Here is a 5,463-nt window from a genome sequence, read left to right on the forward strand (position 1 = left end):
AAAATTACATAAGTATAGGAGATAATTGCATTCAAAACAAGCTAAAATCTAAGCAATTTTCATTGAAATGTGCCGAAATTCTCCGGCACATCAACACCCCCAACTTAAACTCTTGCTTGTCCTCAAGCAACTAAAACGACACTATCCTATTCTAGACTCCATCTAACAGACATGAAACAATAGTGACCGTGGACGGTGTCCGTTGTCAGTACTACAAGCATGCATTTTTCAATTGTTTACCCTTCCTGAATCATCAATATTTACAAAGAACTAATCAACTCGTGAACTGTGAGCCTCAAACAATGTGACAAAATGCTACCCTCGCCTGAGTGCACTTGCATTTGACTCAAAAAACTCAACTTTTGTCCAACCTCACAGTTCATGTGCCCTCACTAGAAAGAAAGTCCCAAAATCACTATATTTACACTGACAACAAAAGGGACGAATTCATAATTTCACTCAGCCTCAGAAAGAGTTTCAAGTGTTACAACATACCATACCATAGGCTTGCCCTTATTTTAATTCATCGCTTTATTCTAAGAACGCTCGGTTGGAGATCCCATGAGGAGTTTTTAAGCTTGTAATGTAGGTTTAGGGAAGGGTCGGATAAGCATTTGGGTACAAGTGACTATACCCTCCTTGAACACTAATCACATTTTTCTTTCTTGTGCTCTTTGATTCTTTTCAAACCACAAAGCCTTCATTTGTATCAACTTTTCCACCATTTAGCCACCTCAACTACCTCTTTTATTCTCTTCAAGGCTCCTTATGCATAAACACTTACAACTCTTATACTCTTTTTTTTTCAGTTTTTTTTCTCTTTTTTTTCTTTTATATACTTTGCTTTAGGAGCTTGAGTAGTTTCATATTTTTGAGGTACACTTCCCTACGCTCATTGCACAACCTTGCCAATTTTCGGCTTGACACACACACCCAACTTAGGCTTTTAGCCTCATTCTCAATGCTCAAGGAGGGACGGGTTCAAAAGAGGTCATTATTTCACAAAAAGGGAAAGGTTTGTAATGAGGTAGCCAAAGAAAAGGTTAAAAGCTCAAATGGGGTGACTAGTGATACTATCTGTACAATGGGTGGCTTGAAAGGCTAACTGGTTTTCCAAAAAAAATTACGAAGACTGCCTAAGGTCATTTCTCCAACCAAATGTAAATATTAAAAGCATTGAAAAACCAACCGGGCAAGTTCTAGATGGCAGAAGTAAACACAAGAATTATTTACACAAAGAACTCACATACATGGCACACGAACTGTTTGTCTTACATAGTTTGAAGCCCTCGAGTCAACATTCGGCAACTCAAAGCTTTCATCATATATACATGTATAACTCTAGGTAGACATAGAGTCACAGATCGAGCCTCAAGTTCACACGGTTGATCTCTTTTTTTATTTATGGAAGGGTATAGGCTATATACAGAAACACATGCTTGAGACTACACAATTATTCCAAACCGGTCAACATGTTTCATTCTACTGTCCTGGTTCTACTATTACACCTATGGAAAAGAACCCGGCAAAGAAAAACCAAGGGGAATTCATTGCTAATTACTAAAGATGGACAACTATCTACTTGTTTTTGTTGCTTTTTTTTATATATGTGCACAAGGATGTACGGAGATCACAAAACACTAATATATACAAAATCACGAACTACACAACATAACTTATGTACGGAAATCACAAAACATCAATATATACAGAACACAGATGAGTACATAAGTTCAACAGTTGGCAATGCTACAAAAATATATACAGGGCTACCACCCCCAACTAAAAGGCATGCATTGTCCCCAATGCATAAGAATATGAAATAGAGTTTAGGGGCTCTCTGAGGCGCACTAAGCGCTATGGGAGTCGTTAGCTAGCTGAGTGATGGTGGGGTCACCCTCTGATACTAAAGCTGGGGCCGATGAGATCTCGGTCTGAGGAGTGACCTCCACTGATGGAGGAGGGATCTCTGGCTGATCCAATACTGGAGCTGGAGCCTGTGAACTGCTAGCCTCGCTCGTTGGTGGCGGAGTGGCCAATGGATCTACAGGGGCGGCCATGTCTACTAGCGAATATGCTAGAGCTACCTGAATTGCTTCTTGTTCCTCGTCCTCAACTGTAGGAGCAGCAATCTGCTTACCCTTCTCCCGAGGGCCTTCATCCTCCACGGACCAAGAATCCTCCTCATTCTCAGACTCTGCCTCCTCACTCTCAGACTCTAAAGACTGTCCGGACTCCTCCTCGGAAGGTATCTCAATATATGCAGTGGGAGCTGGAGGCTGGGAAGTCCCAACAGTCGAAGGTGCAATATCTGCCATCAATGTGGAGAATCAAGGTCCAAACCTGGTGGTGTTATGTCTGCTCCCTGCTCACCTTCCTTGGGTAGGAAGGATGATAGATCGAACTCCAAAGTCTGCATCTTATGGAGCTCGGTCTTCATAGTGGCAACTTCCTCCCGGAGCCTAGGCAAGTCACTAACCTCACCTCGCTCGATCTTCTCAACCCTCAACTCAATCTATTGCAGGCGATCCCCGAAAGATGTTTGTTGTTATTGGAGAGCTGTCACTGAGGACTGAATAGGAGTTAACACCTATTTGATGAGGATAGGCAAGTTCTTCAGAAGCTGGTCTACTTTAGCATTGGCATGCTGAGCTCTGAGACCAAGCCTCGAGACGGCTGGAAGTGTAGTAGAAGGCTGAGCAGTGGTGGACTGAGAGGCAGGCTGTGAAGTAGAAGTGGACGCAACTGGAGCCTGAGGAGTCAGAGGAGTCTGGGAGTCGGAAGGTTCTACATCAACTGGACCCTGAGTCTGAACCTGTGGGGGAGCAACAACATCACTAATGTGCGTGATATCTATGTCCCCCAGCTCCTTCCCTCTCTTGTCAGAATGTGGCATGGTGGGGACCTTCACAGCCTTATATAGGGCTGTGATCAAGCAGGGGAAAGGAAGTGAAGTGGCGTGTTGCTTTGCCCGAATCCCTAGCTCTTGGAAGATAAGGACACCTACATCAATCTTGATGCCCTCCATGATACATGCAATGAGAAGGGCTTTGTCAATGCCTATATCAGTCTCGTTCCTGGACGGTATCAGGCGTGATGTGACAAAGCTGAGCCAAAACCGACCCTCTCGTGTAAGATCCTCCTTGTATATTTTGTGCGCAGGGTTGATCCAAGCAGGGGTCCCCCTTGCTATCACTGAAGCAATCCAACTACGCTCATGTTCCCTATTTGCCCATTTGGCAGCATACTCAGCTGCGCCCGATTTCTAGCCAGGGAAGTATAGTTTATTAATTGTCTCACTGCTGCAGCACACACTCTGCCCCCGAACCAGTATAGTGTCACAGAAAATCCTGTTGCGTTTGTGGTGCACATTTCTGGAGGCTCTGTATGATGCATAGAACTCACGGACAAGGGTCTCATTATACTCAACAGGTGGTTCAGTGAAGCATTCCTATTTTCGTTGTTTTATGTTCTCCCATATATGGGGATATTGCTCTTGTAACCCGTTCAAGCTTAATTGTTTCTCAGCCAGGATCTTCCGTTTGGTGAGCCCCTCTCTGTACAGTGCTCTGGACCCATCAAGCCCAAATCGGAGTTGGAAGTCATCTCTGCTTTTCCTTCTTGCCTCATCTTGTAGGTCAACTGAGGGCAAGAGATCCTCTTCATCAGAATGGGAGGGCTGTGGAACATTAGGGTCCGCTCGTGATCGTTTTGCTTTTGACGCTTGACGACTAGAGGATGCCCTTTTCTTGTCGGAGGCTGAATATTTCTTGGGAGCCATATCTGCACAAGAGTGGAATGTTAGTGACTTTGTAGGAAACAGTAAAAAGAAAACAGAAAAATTCAAGAAAAAGTAGAAAATGCGACAGGTTATGCGATAGCATAAGCACTATGCGGATCGCAAACTTGACAGTCCATGATGGGTTTCAGTTTGCGATGGGTTATGCGATCGTATAACCACTATGCGGATCGCATATCCATCGCATAACTGATTTGTTTACAAAACCCAAAACCCAAAATGCGATCGCATATTCCACCGCAAAGCAAGAAATGTGATCGCAAAATGGCTGCAGAAATCTTGTTGTTAAACTGGGTGCACTGTGTCACTCTGCGGTGAGTCTGCGGTCCACATATCAATTATGCGATCGCAAACTTGCCGCATTTGATCATCTTCCTCAGCCAACTTAGGGTTAGTTATGCGGCAAAAATGCAGACCACATTTTGATTCTGCGAGCCGCAAATGTCATCGTCCCCAACGATTTGAACTAACCCTTAGTAATGGTGGACCTAATTTTCACTACCCAGCACCCCCAAAACACACACTAATTAACTAAGAGCGCACTACGAAAAGGTCTCTAATTACAAACCACGAAAGAAAACACAGAAGAACAGGAAACATGAAGCAACAACAGGGGAAACAAAAATAAGAGCAATTGTACAACCAAAGCCTGCAATAATGGAATTGGGACAAAGAAGACATAGCAGTGACGTTGTTTATGAGCACACTTGGAGTATTAGATCACGCACTAGTCGATTTTGCCTTCTCCGTTCCTTTTTTCTTCGTTTTTCGTTTTTTTCGTTTTGTTTTGTTTCTGATAAAATGAATAAAAAAAATTGTTTTGTTTTGAATGTGTGAGAGGTGAAAGGATGCGAAGATATACCTGACGATTTTGCGGTGGGTAAGTTACCGCATAACACACTATGCGATCACATAAGTGTTATACGGTAGATTCAAGTGACTTGCTGAAGGGCCCAAAATGCGGTGCACTATGCGATCGCATAGTGAAAATGCGGTCCGCATAATGCACCAACTCGTCGCATCTTTACTACTAGATTTAGCCAACACACTGTGTTGGTTTGCGACCAAAATGCGGTCCGCATAGTTAAAATGCGACTGCATATGTGCAGCTGACTGTGCAAAGTGATTTTTTTCCCTTTTTCATGCAATCTTACCCCGTGTTATGATCTTTTGAATCCCTGCACTCTAACACACACTTTAAATTTCTCAATTAAATCTATCTAACAAAAACTAAAAACTTCATACCACACATGGGTTGCCTCCCATGAAGCGCTTGATTTAATGTAGCGGCACGACGAAGTTGACGTTTCCTTGGATTCACTCATTGGTCAGGCATGGACCATCTTTGAGAGCCAGCTGCTCCACCAAATGTTTTTCTCCATCTGTGCCCAAGTAATGCTTGACTCGCTGGCCATTCACTTTGAAGGTTCGGAGCCCATCCTCTGATTCTAGTTCCACAGCTCCAAAAGGAGAGACATTTACCACTTTGAACGGACCGGACCATTTTGATTTTAGCTTGCCCGGAAACAATTTGAGCCTTGAGTAAAAGAGCAAAACCAAGTCACCCGACTTGAACTCCTTTTCAAGATCTTTTGTCATGGACGAACTTCATTCCTTTCTTGATACACAGTCTGCACTTTCACATGCATGGAAACGGGTACTTC

The sequence above is a fragment of the Nicotiana attenuata genome, unplaced genomic scaffold (assembly GCF_001879085.1).
Source record: "Nicotiana attenuata strain UT unplaced genomic scaffold, NIATTr2, whole genome shotgun sequence".
Lineage (NCBI taxonomy): Eukaryota > Viridiplantae > Streptophyta > Magnoliopsida > Solanales > Solanaceae > Nicotiana > Nicotiana attenuata.